This window comes from Stegodyphus dumicola, chromosome 6 (genome assembly GCF_044657685.1).
Source record: "Stegodyphus dumicola isolate Sdum_Otavi_A_Nest chromosome 6, ASM4465768v1".
Lineage (NCBI taxonomy): Eukaryota > Metazoa > Arthropoda > Arachnida > Araneae > Eresidae > Stegodyphus > Stegodyphus dumicola.
In genome coordinates this window covers 65138472-65156699 of record NC_140773.1, presented here as the reverse complement: position 1 = coordinate 65156699, position 18228 = coordinate 65138472, and the positions used below count along the sequence as shown (strand labels likewise).

The 18228-nt window shown below is 33.8% G+C and overlaps 1 protein-coding gene across 1 annotated transcript in view; it reads right to left on the bottom strand.

The window, feature by feature from the left end:
* The window catches only part of LOC118185065 (ras-like GTP-binding protein Rho1), a 724791-nt gene that overhangs the window by 528085 nt on the left and 178478 nt on the right, over positions 1-18228 (bottom strand). The gene's annotated exons all lie outside the window — the stretch shown is intronic.

The window sequence follows — 18228 nt, the reverse complement described above, 5'->3', positions numbered from 1 at the left end:
TCGAAAATATAAACCTCACTTGATATAGAGAATGCTATCGCACTAATTCGATGGAACGGCAGTTCTGTCATAGCGTTATTTCCATAGTGCAATTTATCCGCCTTCAGTGACCAACAGGTACTCAAGAAATGAAAAAACCTGTATCCGTAAGGTAACCTAAAGTCATCGGAAATTGCAACAAATATATGGCTGGCGTGGACCGGTGTCAGCCTATTTTTACGAATTTTATTTATAAAGCTAAATCAATTGCATGGAAACCTTATAAGATTGCTGTAGATCCCAAAATTTCTCTGTTAGATTTTCAGAAAAATGTTGCTTTAGGAGTGCTGTAAACAGGGAAGAATATTCTGAAAGTTCGCAGCCTTCATCTTAAGGTAATTTTCAGAATATGAAAGGCTGTGAATTTGCAGCATATGAATAAACTGATTGTGTTAGCGGGTCGTTTTTCTTTCAGAAAATAGTCTCAAGTCATCGCGTATAAAGAGAAAAAACGAGAAATGAGAAGGGTCCCACAAATCACATTATCGAGAAAAATCCAACAACAAAAGAAAAGATGCAAATACTGTGGTAGTCAGACTATAACTGCTTGTGATAAATGTTATGGGCCTTTGTATAACAAATTTTTCATAGATATTTATGTATCCAAAAGTAATCTGTTTTGACTGATGTTGCGTTTTTGCAACATTCTGGGTCTCCAATAAAAATAAATATTTTTTCCTTTTAATTAGACTCTAATAGATCAAGAACATAATCTTTGTTCATTTCCTTTAAGTGGAAGGTACTGCGATCGTTAATGGGTTCAGTCAAAATACGTGAGTGTCGAACTGGAGACGCAGCCTGGCTCCCATAACGAGCAAAAAGCTCGTCGTATGAATCAAAAGGGCTGTACTCAGAAGCGACGGCACAAACAATGGCACAAAGAGATCCGGACGCATCTCAAATAAAACTGAAAATGCGCATCAAACCAACTTAATTACAAAATAACTAACTACCGGAAAACCAAACACGTGAGAGTAGGTGCTTAATGAAGGAAATATCTTCGCACTGAACTTTTGAAAGGCTCATAATCACGTTATATACGAGGAAAAAACACAAAAATTCCTGTTCGCCGGGATTTTGAAGTTTAGTCAAACTACTCGTATTCAACGATTTTATCGTTTCCTCACCCCCGGGTTTTCTGAGATAATTACTAGACTTTCTGAAATGTATTATTATATTGCAAGGGATGAAAATTACTTTAAATATTTGTGCAATTGTATAATACGCTGTCGTTTGAACAGCTTCAGAATCATTCACATCTTCTCAACACTACTGAAAGTTTTGTGATTTATTCTAAACTTACTGTTTATGAATATATTTGCTTTTGCTTTAAGATGACATTTTACATCGACCATGAAAACTTTGATGCTGAAGGCATAAAAATCTGAGATAACAGCGTGATATCCAAACGATTCTGGTAGGAGGAATTTGTCTTAAAAGTAAACATTCTCTATCTTATAAAATATATATATATATACATATATCTTAAATATCTTAAACGTAAATGTATCTTTCGACTCGATGAACTTCTGCTACGTAATTTAAATCATGTCGAGAATTCTTAACATGCTTCTCAACAATATCGCAGTAGTACAGCTTAGGAGATTCTTTATCTTTTAACGCCTCACAGATCTTCAGGCTTGCGAGGAACTTTCAATATAAGCAGGCTGAAATTCTAATACATAAGAATTTTAGAACTTCCAGTGTAATGAAGAATGGGACATTTGTATTCTTGAACCATGCGAATCTTGAAACAGATTCTAGATTCAAAAACTCGAATCTTTAAAATCCTAACCTGCTAAATATTTTAGATATTTTAGATCAAAATATTAAGAAATTTAGTTTTATTGAGGTGCAATAGAGGCACGTTTATTGATCTTTAACAGAGACATTTTTATTGATGGCATCGGTACTTGAATCACAGACATCATATCATGGCGGATCTAAGTGTCACATTAGTAATTTTTGTGATAAATTTCATGTTCCATATTTAGTTTTTATCTATGTTGAAATAGTTTTGCGCCTGTACATTAATTTTAGAAAATTATGGAGAAATATAACTAATTAGAACTGTTACTCAAATATTTTCCATCAAACAGTGCTGAAGAAGTGAATTAAGAATGAAGCGCTTTAATTATGAACCTTAACTAGATTTTGCCTGTATCGTTTTAATAAACATAAAGGCATTTCAAAAAACTGCGTTTTTAAATTTGCTTAAGCACAAGTTTCAAATTTTGGTTAGATTAAAAACTTTTGTATTCAGTAAAAGTTTGTTTGTTTTCTTTTTATTATCTTTCTTATTCGAAGGATTTGTGAAGATTTGAATGATTCCATAATTTAGGATTTGAATTCCAGAAATTTTGAATTCTTTCCAATTCTACTAAGCGCAAGTATTAAATCCCATTTTCTTGTCACTCTTGAATTCTTAACTTTACATTGCAAATGTAAAAACACATCATAAATACGAACAAAAAATGTATTTACCAATCAGTTCAGTTACTTCTATGAATGGTTTAAAAAAACTGTTGAAATGTTCAATTAAAAAATCTGATGTGTACACCATATGACTTCGTTGTATGGAAAATTAAACTATACGCAATTTTTCTTGCATTTCATTTAAACTTATTGGATTGAATTAAATCTACTTCGCCGACAGCGCATAAACTACAATAAATGCATTCTTTAAACTTCACTTTAGCATTTGTTTACCATAGCGACACTCTGGCGCTAGATTCACTTAACAGTATTATATTTCATTCATATTATAACTCATAATGCACAAAATTTATATCATTTAAAGAATAGAATTATCTAATCGTTGCCACATGTTCTATTCAAATACTATAATAAAGCTAGAATGATGTATAAAAGAAATTAAGCGAACGAAGCAAAAAAGAAACAGTTTTTCACAGACGATTGAATATTTCTCATTCAATTAATTCAGTTCTCGCTTAGCGAGAAGGCAAAAATACATAAAAACTCAAAATATCTATATTAAAAATTACATATTAAAATACATACTATATTAAAATTACATATTTCCTCGAAAAAATTTCAGAAAGGATTAAGCATGATTTAATTGGCAATAATAAATGAAGGCGTTATCTTTGTTGTTGCGAAGCTAAGTTTCTCTAGATTTGCAACAAATCCATAGTCTGCTGTTTCAAATATAAACAATCAATGGCCGCCATAAAATAAGGCTTAGCGGCACTTATACAATTTTAAAATTGTTGATAATTCTAAAAATATTGCATACAGATTTACTAAAGGCATAAAAACCTTAAACGGAAGATAAAAACAACATAATTCAATCATTTTTAAACCAAAAAATGTACAATTTACAAACATATAAGAGTAAAGAAATTGAGATCACTGAGCCGGGTAACAGAGTGGATATATATATAAATATATTTATATACGTTTGGTGCGGCCGATTGCAACAAAAATACGAGGTGCACATCTACATGTTATAGCAGTCCTATACAAAATTTCAAAGTTCTGAGGCTACTCGTTTCTGAGTTATGCGAGATACGTACGTACGTACGCACGTACGTACATACGTTCGTACAGACGCCACGAAACATTCTCTTCAGAATTAAAGCAGTTCTTACGTACATGTATCACGCAAAAACATCGTTAAATTGCATTCGATAGCGGTCAAAATGGATATTTTCGTTGAAATATGCTGCCTGAAACTTTTCGCGATTACAATACTTCCTTTTTACTTCGTACAAGGAAGTAAAAAAGGCAAAGGAAAATCTCTGATGTGTATATGTTGTTGTTAATCTAATTTGAACTATTTAGATTTCCATATTTACCATATATTTTTTATTTTATTTTATTAAGATACCTTATAATTATTTTCATTTTATTTTACTGTGGTTACCGAAATATTGGACTCTGTCCATTGTGACTAAAAGCTTACAAGCACGTATTGGGTAAAACATTACAGCAAACACACAAGAATAACTGCTCAGAATCTATTTTGCATTCAGTTGACATCAAGGTTGTTAAGTACCAAAGGTTCTATGCATACGAGTAACTCTGAGAGAAACAAACACCTTTACTTCCTTCCACCAGAATCTCGACAGAACTTTCCGAATAAGAGCTTTAAGATATGTTACTTTACAGAAGCATTATATTCAGAAGGAAAAAAAAAAAAAAAAAATAGAATAAATAAATACAAAAATATATTAATTTATTGATAAGCTCATTTGGCTTATCTTTCTCTACGGACCAATGTATACTCGTAAATATAAATCGCTAAACATTTAAAGCATAGGAAATAAAACTCATACATATTTCTTAGTTTAATTTAAACTAAGTAGAACTTAGTTTAAATTAACTACTAAGTCTACTTTGTTTACATTAAACTAAGAAACTTCCACTTCATTATTATAATATTTCATTTAATTATTTTTGTTTCATTTTACGACGGTTGTGAAAGCATTCCGCTTTGATGACCACCAAATAAAATTTAAACCAAATTAACACTTATTGAGATAAATATTTCTGCAACCAAAAATGAATAATCGCACATCTGTATAATTTGCATGCATTTGAGAGCAAACATATCAATTAATATAAATACCACAGGATTTTTATACATAGTAATGCTTTTCAAAGTGTATACATCTGTTCTTTTTCCACCAGTCTTTCAAAGGAATTTTGAGAACAACGGATTTAATGTGCTTCCATTTCAAAAATGCACTACAGTGCAAAACTCTTTTGCCTTACTTTGATTTGCACTCCAGCCCTATAGCGATGTAGCCAAACAAAACAAAAATGTGAAATTAACATTTTGTCATCTATATATCTGCCCATGTGTACATATAATGAATATGCAAAATTTAAAAAGCAGTGTAATATGATATGTAATATTGCTTCTGCTTGTTCGGAAAGGCATATTTTCTTATGTTATATTATCACATAAAGTGGCAATGGCAGAAAATGATAAAACTCCGAGCGAGGAGTCTGATAAAACATCCCTGTGAAATAATGAATAACACTTTCAATGCTCCCGACAAAACAAAGACGGTGAGCTTAAGAGTTTCTTATAAAAACGAATGGGATTTGCTCCTCTTTACTGGAATAGAATTCCTGGAACCAGACAGCAGAAGGACGCAATTTCCTTCTTGTCTTTTTAACGCGCTCTTTGGCTGCTCCTTTTCTCTTAGCCCGAATGTCAGTTTCTTTTGAGATAACAAATGATAGTGGAATTTTCCTCCGACCTGCTGTTAGAAGAATGACAGGAATATAGCACCGATGCCAAATAATAAGAAAAAATGCATGGACTTATAGCAATGATATCATTTTTGCTTTATTTGTTTATGTGACACGAAAAAGACTGAGAATAGTAAAATATTAAATTTGGAGGTTAAGAATGAACGATTTTTTTAAGTCATTTTAAAAAGAATTTTCTTCATTCTTAGATCAAATTCGAATTTTTTAATTTCAGGAGAATTGAATACTTTACCATGTGTATTGGCAAATTAAAATTCCCTTCTTGTCTAATACTCTTAAGATATATACATCTGGAATTATTTTGATTATCACTTATACAATATCAGTTATAATCAAAATCAATAAATTAATTAATTTGTGTGCTTTCCTCTCCTGTCCCTGTAGATGCAGTGTTTAGTGAAGAGTTGTGATTAACACTTTCGAGGAAAGGAGACAGTTAAAATTCGTCAATAGGGTCTAAAAAATAGGGGATTATTTCGTGATTCATCTTTTTCTGTTTCATCCTATGATCAGAATCGTGCCCCTTCTATCTCTCTTCTCTTTATCACTCGTCAGTAAGCCTATTATTAGAATCTTTCCGTCTTATGTTCGTGAGAAAAAAAACCACTTGTTGAGACAAGGAACATTATAAGATATTCTACTAGCTAGTAACTCAATTTGCTCATGAAACCAAATACGCCACATTAAAGTTTTATTTTTGATATGTAATATCAAGAGATTTCTGTAGCCCTAAAATATTTTACAGGAAGTAGTTATTAAATGTATTTCATTAATAAAGCTATTTTAAAAATATTAATATGCTTTACTATTATTAGCCCTAAAAGAAGCTATTATTCTCGAAATAGGATTTTGCGTCGCTTGACTATCAACAGCGAATCACGTTTCAAATTTTTGCCATCAAATATTATCCTCCTGCATAATTTTTAAAGAAATTAAATAATGAAAAATCTCCATTATTTATGCATATTCTTCGCATTGTTAAAACACCTACAGCCATCAAATGTTGACTAACGTAGTCCTCCACCCGAACATGTAAACCTGAAAGGCAGAATTTTATAAATTTTGACTCTAAAATTATATTTCCTGTTGTGTAACATTTTAATGACTTTTTGGTTAAAAATCTAAACAATTTGAAAGCGAGCAGTAGCAACACTGCATAAGTAAAACATTTACCTCCAGCGCGAGATTTTATATCCTAAATTCTAAACATATGCTGTCTTTAAATATTTATTGGATAATTAATTAATTAACTATAATAAATTATCTTAAACTTAATTAATTCCATTATTTCCATTAATATTAAATTATCTTTAAGTTAATTATCCCAAATTGTGAAGTTCAAATGTTATAGTTCATATTTAGTAAACTTTTAATGAATTTTTGATTAACGAACTCAACGATTTGGAAGCTAGTAGTGGCAGTGCATGGAATAGAACATTTTTCTTTCCAGCACACGAGATTCTCTATCCGAAATTCTAAAGATATATTGTTATTAAATACTGGATTAATAACAATATATCTTTAGAATTTCCGCAAATAGCAATTACAAAATGAGCATAATGCTATTTCCGCAAATAGATAGCATTATGCTCATTTTGTAATTCTTCTGTCAATTTTATAATTGTTTTTTGCTTTGAGATTTAGTTGACACTTTTAGGTTGCTATAAAAATAAATTCCGTGTATATTTGTTCACAACTGTTAATTTACAGTTAATTTTAACATAGTGTGAAAAAATAAGCATTTTCGACATATTTTAATTTTTTATTGTACAAAGGCAAGAAAGCGCCTTAGGCTCACAAAGAGATATTTGAAGTTTATGGTGTTGATTGCTTAATAGAACGCATGCCTTAAAATTGATTTAAAAAATTTCCTTCTGGACATTTTTCACTGGAAGTTGAACAGCATTCTGCCCGACTTTCTGAAGTTGATGATTATAAAATTAAAGCCATAACTGAATCGCATGGTCATATAACTGTGCGAGAGATCGCAAAAAGGTTAAATGCATCGCACACAATAATTGAAAATCACATGAGATGTCTGTTACTCCTTAGAAAGCTCTATATTTGGATCCAGTATGAATTGAACTAATTCAATTAATAAAAGGATATTTGCGATAAACATTTTAACATAATGCATTCTACCCTTTTTTAAGCGAGTTCTCACTGATGATAAAGAATGTATCGTCTAAGATAACATTAGTAGAAAAATATCAGGGTCCACTCATGATGAATCAGCACAAATCATACCGAAAGCTAAATCGCATCAGAAAGAGTTTAAGCTGACAATTTTGGTCGGATTAGAATGGTTGTGTATTTTAACTGTTTTCAAGCAGCCAAACGATCATCCTCAGATGTTTACTGCCAACAACTTATAAAACTGGAGGAAGCAATCAAAGATAAAAAGCCAGAATTGGCAAATTCGAAAAGATTTGTATTCCACCACGACAATGCGAGGCCACACGCATCTTTAGCAACTCATACGAGATTACAGGAGCTTGGTCCGAGAAGTGATGTCCCATCCCCCATATAACCGCAAACTTGCCCCATCGAACTGTCATTTATATCAAAGTTTACAAAACTTTTTAAATGGTAAAAATTCCAATTATAAGAATGACCTTAAATCGCACTTGGTTGAGTTTTTTGCCATAAAGACCAGAAGTTCCTTGAGCGCGGAATCATGAAGTTACCAGAAAAGTTGCAACCAAACAGAATCTCGTCAAACAGAAAAGAAGATATTTGACGATTAAAGTTCCCATTTTTTATAGAAAAAGTATACACTATATATTAAGTTTCATTTCACACAGAAAACAGAAATTGAGCATATACTGCTACGCTGCTTTTAAAAGTTTCGTAATTTTGTTGTTGAATTGTATATGACGTAAGTGCGAAGAAAGTGATCTTTAGTAATAAAGCTAAAAATACAAAAAAAAAATGGATTAGAGGAATAAGTGCAACAACAGACTAGTAGACTGCGAGTTCAACGAAAGCGTAAAAAACATTAACAAATCCTTTTGGGCTACTGTTAAAATCTGAAAACTTTCAGATATTTTTATTTATTTATTTTATTAATATGCAGTCATAGTTTAACTTCTAACTCAGTGTAATATCAGAGTATGAAGCGTGCTTTAGAAACCTTGAACAAACAGCAGAAAAATATACTAATTTTTCTAAATTTTTGTAATTTTGGGAGGTAAAACTTATTTCGGATATTCTTTGTTTTACTCTTAAATAAGTTTTTCTACCGTAACTTTTTAATTCCGAATTATTTAATGTTAAATGTTCTTAATCAGAATATATTTCAAAGTTCTAAGATGTTTTGATGCTTTGACTTCTAAGTAAATTTCGCACATACGCTATGTATCAGATCAGTTTTACCTTATGACTTATATTATCAAGTTTTATACTAGTAAAATATTGGTCAATTGCAAAACGAAATTTATCGAATTCAATTGACAGACAAAAATTAATAACAGATGTGTTATCTGTTAATTATGTGCAGTAATCTTACTAATATCATTCTGCAGTTGTCCGAATACAGAAAAAAATAAGAAGGAAAATATAAAGCATTTTTAGCTTCTTTTATTAAAGCTATTTAAATAAAAATGAAACAAAACATGTTCTTCTTGGAGCCCTACACATTATTAAGGTTTAAGAAGAGCTAAGTCTAAATATAATTTTCATAATAATAGGTTCCAGATTGGTGTTTTTGATCGTAACTAAGGAACTTAAACCGATAAACATATTCAACTGCTATCAAAAATCTAGCCATCTCAATTTAAGAAACGTTTAGAAAGACTTTATTCCACATTCTTTTTATATAGTATTTTAAAAATAAAATAAATATCTAAAATGTCATACTTAGAAACAGATGTTCAAGAACCGCCTAGAGTCAAATATTTTGCTGTTTTGTAAATGAATAAAAAATTGTTGTCAAGCTGTTAAAGCACAAAATGATCTCTCAATCATACTTTTAAATGGAGTACATTAATTTTGATTAGCTGACCTTAGCTACTTTACTTTTTAATTTCTACTGTATTATGTAAATAGTTTTAATTATTTTCATTATTAACACCACATGACTTCCTTATACAGAATATTAATTTATACACATTTTTTAAGTATTTCGTTTAAACTTAGTTCAGCGAATTTCTTTGAGATAGATTTCTCATTCAAAACATTCCGTTCTCAATTGACGGCAAGGCAAAAACATTTTCATTAAAAATTCTAAAACATGAAAAAATAATCAAATAAAGTTTAAAATAGTGTAATTTTTTTTTCAGTTAAAATTACAATTTCTAGGCAAAAACAAGCAATACAGACAACGGGCAAGAAATCGCACACAATGGTGCACAAAAGTTTTAAATCTGAATCCACTAAAATTATCTGAATCCACTAAAAACTCATATATTCTAGTTCACACTTTCTGGGCGAAAAGATTCTGAAGTTAATGCACTTAATTCACTGCACTACTAAGAGTTTCAAAATCAGACAAGTAGCCGACACGTTAGACCTAGCTGAACTTAGACTTTTAAACTCTTGTTGATTCTACAACTATTGCATGTAGACAAATTAAAGGTATGAAATCTTAACTGGAACATATGAAGAACATAATTCAAAACAGAGCTCACCGAGCCGGGCAAGAGGGTGTGTGTGTGTATATATATATATATATATATATATATTACAGAGATGGCTATTTACATTTGGGACAGCCGACTGCAACAGAAACGGGAAGTGCACAACTACATGTTATATCAGTCACATATACAAAATATCAACCGTCTACGGCTAATCGTTTTTGAGTTATGCAGGATATCTATATATACTTACATACGTACGTACGTCCGTACAGATAGATGTCACGAAAAAATCCTTTCTGAATTCATTTTAAATCCATTTTAGTTCCGTTTATTATTTCCATCCAAGTTTTAAAAAAGGTGTCCCTTATTCTCTCCTTACGTACAGATGCCATGCAAAAAAAAAAAAAAAAAAAAAAAAAACCTAAATATGAATTCGAGAGCAGTCAAAATTGATATTTTCGTTAAAATATGGTACCCGAAATTTTGCGCGATTAACATACTTCCATTACTTCGTACAAGGAAGTAAAAACGAAGCATATCACACACAAGCACATGTATCTCATATGCCGAAATTCATCAATGTTATTCAACATAAAAAAGAAATATTTTATGACACATCTAGTGCACCAAAGATTAGCATGAAAATAAAAACATTTATTAATACAGGTTTCATAAAATTAGAAAAGCAGCTTATTAAATTAAGAGAAGTTGCATATTTTATCGAATTACATAAAAAGAACGGAACTGAAGTAAAAACCACTGCTTCTAGATAAAAATACAAATCTTGTACTGTAAATACGTAAGCGTACACGTGTGTATAAGCGAAGCCAGCAGAAAAGGAGGCTTTATAAGCAAGTAGAGGTTAAGAAAAATTGCGTTCGCTAGCATACCTCGGCGAATTTCTTGGTGTTATCTTGCAGCAATCGGTTAAATTCACATCGCAGCAGTAAAAATGAGTAACCACCAACATTTAGATGATGAGGTGGCGAATTGTGGGGAGGCACCTGGCAGGCTAATCGCAAGTCCAGATATGCAGAGAGTTTAATTTAACGCCCAGCGTCGTGTGCAACCTATGGAAATAATTCCAGGATACTTACTTGATCCATCGAGAGAAAGCCTGGGCAAGGTCGTTCAAGAGCTATGACGGCCAGAGAAGCTCGCTATTTGTCCATTTTAGGGAGGCGTAACAGAGGAGCTACAGCTTCTCAGCTCTCTCGGGACCTCTATGCAGCCACAGGTACCCGTGTAATAAGGGTGACTGTTTCCAAAAGACTGAATGAGAGAGGGTTGTTTGACAGAATACCGGCTGTTTGCGTCCCACTCACGTCTACGGACAGGAGAGTCCGATTAGCATGGTGCAGGCAGCATAGCGATTGGAGTACAGAGCAATGGGCTACCATTCTGTTCACCGAACCGGAGTCCCGTTTTAGTCTAAACACCGATTCTCGCCGTACTTTCATAAGGAGAGAGCCAGGGACCCACTACTATCTTCCAATGTCCGCGAAATCAACAGTTATGGCGGTTGCGGTGTAATGATTTGGGCAGGCATCATGTTGGATGGCCGCACACCTCTCCACGTCTTTGACAGAGACTCTGTGACTGATGAGGTATAGGGATGAGGTCTTGGAGCCCTATGTTCGCCTTTACCAGGGTGTAGTGGGCCCCGAGTTCATCCTACAGAACGATAACGCGAGGCCACATATAGTTCTTCTGCTCGACGAATTTCTCGGCAGTGAGGATATTCGCAGGATGGATTGGTCAGCCAGGTCACTAGACCTCAACACTATACAGCATGTCTATCAAAGCTATCAAAGGTTTCTTAATTTGCCCTATTCAGACGTAAGTTTCGTGTTTCTTGGTGCGAAATTTTAAGATGCTTTTAGTTTGGCCGATTTATCTCAAATCACACTGACACGATATGCTATAAATTCCACAAGAATTAAGGTCAGAAACTGAATCTGTAAGAATCGAACAATGGATTTTACTGATGGGTGAGAAAAGGACTTGAACTGTGCAGGTTTGTAACTGACAGAAGGATGAATTGGAAGCACGATTAAGATTATTAATGTTCTTTCTAACAGAAAAATGTCTTCTCTGATGGCAAGACAAAAATTTTTATAAAGTTTCATCAATGACCACGGGGCAAAATCTCTGGTCAATGGGAAGTGAACTCAAATAATTGAGTTCATTAGCAAGCAAACGTTTTGTTGAAAACATATTGTGAGCACGAAATATATAATAATAAAAAGAAGTCATTTCATGCTTATTCGGGTGACTTGACTTAGTATGGAGAGGCAAACAAACAGAAAAGGCTTTATGGTAAACAGCAATGCTGAAATCAGATTCATTTCGGATTATAAGAATATCGTGGAAAGGAAGGATTTGTTACATTCAGTCTCAGAAGAGAACTGGATGGCTAGATCAATCGAATTTGTAACAGATAAAGTCTGGGATATATCTTCTTTATTACCATATAAAAGCTCTTGGTTTTCGCTTTACCATTTTACGTGGTTGCTGGCTTCTGTCATTTTTGGCAGATGGTGAATTTCTCCTTTTGTTTATTTTTCTGCCTGTTCATACTGTCGTATTTCTTTTGTTCAGATTTCTTTGTTAATATTTTGATGCATGAATAGTGTTATTTTGTTTTGTATTGCATTATTTTCTTTAGATGTTTCGTTTTAACGCATTTCTTTACATTAGTTTAACCGTTTTGCACTTTCCTTATTTCATTATATTTGCATTCACCACTATTTCGTGCTTATTCCCTTTTCGGAATATGTCAACACACAGGAACCGATTCCTTAAGTTACGCCTTAAAAGTATGAAATTCTCGAACCATCTCTATTCCTTTTTTAAATGCAATCATCAGAATACTAATCCTAAATTTTACAAGTCAAATGTAATCTTAAAATCCTCCATTCACGTTTCGAAAATTATGCATAAATTTAAATTGTCACTTCTTTGTCACATTATAAGAAACACGCTCAAAAGTTTATCTAAACTGAATATGAATTATATTGCTTTATTATTTTCTCCCTTCTTTTTGAGTGCTTTCGTGGTGTAACTAGTAGCACGTCCGATGCATATTAGGGAAGCCCGGGGGCATATAAGCATTCTGTACCGCGCCACGCGCATAGGGAAAAATCTGTACTTCTGATTGGACATATTTTTAGGTGATATCATTTTCTTTCGGAATCATGACGTTTAGGCAGGATTCCTACGGTTTTGTTTTCGTTGAATGGCGCGCATGAGTGAAATGGAAGCGTGAAAATTATCGTTTGTTTTCTTTGAAACGGAAATTTTAGCTGCAGCGCTCAGCAGATGGCTTACTGTTTCATGGAATAATAAAATTAGAAAATCTTTCAAAGATGCTGTTAACATCAGAGGCAATTTTAAACGTTTAGATTTTATAAATAGCTGAGTTCAGGAACTTAGTGCTAAAAACAAAACACAACGATCTCAATCCAATTATAAAGGCATTTGTGTGCTAGTAAGTATATTATTATTATTACTGCAATTTTGTTGCATTCTGTTCCTTTCATACTGCAAAAAATATTTTCTTTGCAAATATAATATTATTTCCATGTTAATATCCATGTCATTTTTAACATTCTGTTACCTTAAGGGGTGTTGGAACCCTAAAATCTTCAAAAAATTGTGATTTCGGATTTTTACATTTTCAAATTCTCTACACTTTTATCTTTCTAAAAACCATTCTTTAATCTCTATGAAAATTAGAACTGTAAAAAAATCTAGTTTTAATTTGTCATCTACTGCTTTGCTCAATGAGAATTTTTACATAAAAACGCGTTTTTCTCCAAACGTGATTTTTTTATACTCGATGTACCTTTTCTCAGGAGCTACTGCTCACACACACATATATATATATCTAAACTTTTTATGGCTTATTTATTAGGTTCCCTAATATTTACTGAAATGAACTTTTTGTAATAAACTTTAAAAAAAAATTTTTTTTAATTTTTTTGTGTGAGAAAAGCGTTAAATTTTACCATGCCTAAAAAAATATTCTGTAATTTACTCTAAAATTCAAAATGCTTCAAAAGCTCATTTCAGTATAATCAGATAGGTATACTTTAATTACAGGAAAAATTTCAAGCTTGTATCTACAGCAGATTTTGAGAAAAGATACATCGAAAATGGCCAATTTAACATTGTCGGTATAGGGGTTTCTGATACCCCTCAAGTGGAAGAAAAAAATGCATTCAATTTAATACGCGTGTATATAAGAAAAGAAACTTCCTTCTGTGATAAACACTATTTTATGCAAAGGTACAAAAGATGTTACAACTTAAAAAATGGGCAATATTTATAAAGAAATATTATTCAATTTAAAATATGTATCTCTATTTCTCTAATTCAAATCTATATTAGACTAATTTCAAAAATAAATTTCACTTTTTCAAACTGATTATAAATACTGTGAATGTAGTCTGTACTATGTTAGTTCCTAACGCCTCTTCTGACATTTCCGAAAACTGACATGTCTCATGCTTTCGGAGATTGCATGCGCAGAAAATGGATATATAATGAATATGAAATAATGAATTAATAATCACAAGACCTTTTACATGAAGGATTTTAAATTAAGAATGCATTTATTAAAAATTTCTGCACTTAATATTAATACATATTTACGGAGTTGGCACAAAAAGAAATAGTTCTTCTCTCTAGGGAAAAAAATCACTACATTTTTAATATTAAATTCCCCACTCTACAGTGTTGCAAAAAGTGTCAAGGCATTCCTAAGCAAAGAGGAAATGATGTCATCGGAAGCTATATCAAGAAGCTATATAAGAAGGGATTTGACCCTATGTGTGTGGCGCAGTATAGAATGCTTATATGAAGCCCAGGGTTCGAATCTTGTCGAGGGCATTGTGGATTTCTTCAATTTCCTGCATGGAAAAATTCCAAATGACGCTACAAGTGGCGCTCGAACATAAAAGGGTGGCGGACGATATAATTCGCCACTACTAGGATTTTGCGATTGAGTCCCCTCATCCCCAGTCGCCTTTTAAAGGGGGGGAGTATATGAGGTATTTTCTCCCTCCTTTCCACGTGCCTTCTTAGTGACACGTATTCAGGAGATCCAGATTTCTAATCCCAGTTAGTGCACTGCAGATTTCTTCAGTTTACTGCATCGAAAAATTCTAAATGACCCTCGCCACATCATTTAAAAATTCGCATTTATAATCTAATTTGCTCATTTGATTATAATTCTTGGTCTGGAATTGATACCGCTTATCAACGCAATAAAATGTCCTTGTTTCTCAATTCGAAAAGCTCATACCGAAGGAAGTTGGTTCCACCTATCTTGTAAATCTTCCCATTGTAAATACTACTGTCATTGTCAATATCTGTACTGTTAAACTTTCGGAGGATCGGATGAAAATATTGTATAACTTAAACTTTTCAAAGACATCTGAAACTTTAGTTCCTCATACCATCGCCCATATTGAAAAACTTTTAAATTCTCTAAAATGTCATAAACACAGAAAGATACAATCCTCTACTTAATTACTGATAACGTGAATTTTAATAACAAATCGTTTATTTCGAATTTAAATCTAAAGGAAATAAAGGCCTTACGTGAAATTCATTCTTATCCTAATATAATTATTTCCAATATAATTATTAAGTAGACTGAAGATTAGTAAAGCTTAGTATTCCTTAACGATAAATCAATAAATTTTTTTAAATGTGATTTTGGAGGTTATTTGATATATAGGATGATTCGTTACCGGTGCGGCAAACTGACAGGAGATGTTGGGGGCACAAAGATGATGCGGAATCGCATAGCATTGCAAGTTCCAAAATGCCTTCGCCGTGCAATAGAAGGGCTTTGATTTATCCCACGCAAGCCCTAGGAATTTGATTTTATTGCGAATTTTTTTTTTTTTTTTCCTCACTGATAGGAAGAATACATGACTTACTGACTGGATGCTTCCCCTTTTTAGGAATGAGCAGCGCTGTGCATTTGGTTTCGGTGATTGTTAACTTAATCTAAGAGGTCTTCGATAGATTACCTGGACAATGGGCATCCCGTAGTGCCTGCTTGATAGCAGGCTAGCATAGGGAGTCGAAGGCTTTCTTTAAATCTAGGGAGATGACAGCTGAGTTTTGTTTCTGCTTTCTGCTTTTTTTAATTGCCGCTTGTAGTTCTGCTAGTGCATGTGTAGTGGCTTTCCCTGCTTTGAATCCAAATTAGCATGGACTTATGTAATTTGTGTTTTCTATGTGGTGTTTTAATCTATTGACGAACAGCTTCTCATAAGTCTTCCCTAGCGCAGAAAGTAAACAGATGGGCCGTAAAGAGGTGGGGATTCTTGGTTCTTTATGTTTCTTAGCGAAAATGACAACTTGTCCGGATTTAAAAGCTTTCGAAAAGTGATGAAATGCTAGAAGTTTGTTAAAGTATGCCAAAAAAAAGCTGGGTGACAGAGAAATGATATCTTGATAATACTGTAGTCGAGGCCGTCAGGTCCTGGAGCTCGTTTCATCGGAAGATAGCGGAAGGTTGTCCTTAATTCCTTATCAGTGAAGGCCACGTTGTACGATATTGCTGGTTGCAGCGATGAGTTGAATTCAAGTTTGGGAATCTGTGTAGCTGAAAGCATCGTCTGTAGGAAAGATAGCGCCTATGAATAGTGCTGAAGGTTGAGGATATAGCACTTTCTGAGGCAAGGGAGCTGAGCTAAAAGTAAATTTGAGAAGTAACAATTTTGCTTGTCGCCACCTTGTGCAGAGTTCCGTAGGGTTCAGACTTGCTTATACAGTACTGCTGCCAGCTTCTGCCTTTAGCAGACAGAATACTCCTCTTGTACGTTGATCTTGTTTGTTGGAATTGCAGTAATCTTGTTTCTTTTTCCTCTGTTGGGCTGCTACGTATTTTCAGGCGAAGTGTGCGGCAGCGTTGTCGCATTTTGCGTAACTCCTTCGTCTACCACTACCACTTAAGCGACGTAATACGTTTTGCGGACAGTAGGATGGCAGTAGTTCGCGAGTAGGCAGTAGGATGGATGAATGTTCAAATGCTGAACTGGCCGGCATGCACCTCGCGTATGGAGTTGCGGAGATTAATGGCTGGTGCGCCATTCATTGCACCAGGTGCATTTCCTGTACAGTTCTTCCTCGTAGTATCTTCACACTTCTGCACAGAAGTTACGTGAGACTGGTTATTTCATGAAGCCTACGATAAATCACGTAGGAACGATGAGGACGCCATACAATGAAGAGAATGTCCTACGTCTAGCAGAAGGCAATCTGAGTACGAGTATTCGAGCGATAGCCTAACGATTAGGCTTCTCCCAATCCATTGTATGGAGGATACTGTCAGGAAACCAAATGTGCGGTAGAGAGAGCATTTACTGCGTCAGTATTGTTCACTGATGAAGCATTTTTTACAAGAGAACTAGCTTTCCACCAATATAACGCCCATCTATGGGCTTTGGATAACTCATATGGTACACGAACACGTGTAGCTCAAATGCTGTTTCTTTTTCTGGCTCTGTTGGAGACCACCTCCCTGGACCATACTCTCTGTCTCCTCGTCTGGGCTATAGACCATACTTGATCTCTCTGCGTGATGTCCTACCAGATCGTATTGAATAAACACAGGTTCCTCAGTCGCTGCGTCTCTTAGTATGGTTCCAGTATGATGAAGCTGCCCCACATTACTATAAGAACGTTTGCCAACATCTAAACGTTACATTTGGACAGCATTGGATAGATCATAGTGACCTGGTTCATTTGCCTGCTAGATCACCAGTCCTATCATGCCTGAACTTTTTCTGGGGTCAAATGAAGGCACTGCTGTACTAGACCCCGTTGGTTCAGTTGAAGACCTCGTCGCTGGTATCACTGTAGCTGCAATGAGATACGAGGCACATCGGGACTCTTGCAGAACATTAGGAATGCCATGCCTGTGAAGCCTGTGTGATTGTTTCTGAGCATCATTTCGAACACCTTCTGTAGCATATAGCTTTTTTACAATATAAAACTTGTAATAAAAGGAGTTTTGTTATAATAACGTGTTGCTGTTTCTGTCCTATTTTTTGTTTCTTTTAACTGTAGCTCGGGTAAAAGGCATTTCGGAACCTGCAGTGCTATGTGATTCCGAATCGTCTTTGTACTCCCTACATTTCATGTAAGTTTGTTGCACAGGTAACGAATCACCCTATATAGAGATGCATGTATTCGTAATTTCTGTCACATACGCGGAATTGACAATTACGAAAGAAGTTACAGAGGTGTCTGAATGCTTGGAATGAGTTTTCTTTTAGGCAGGTATACAGATCTCAATACGCTTATTTATGAGATTCTCGTTGCTTCAAATCATAGAAACAAA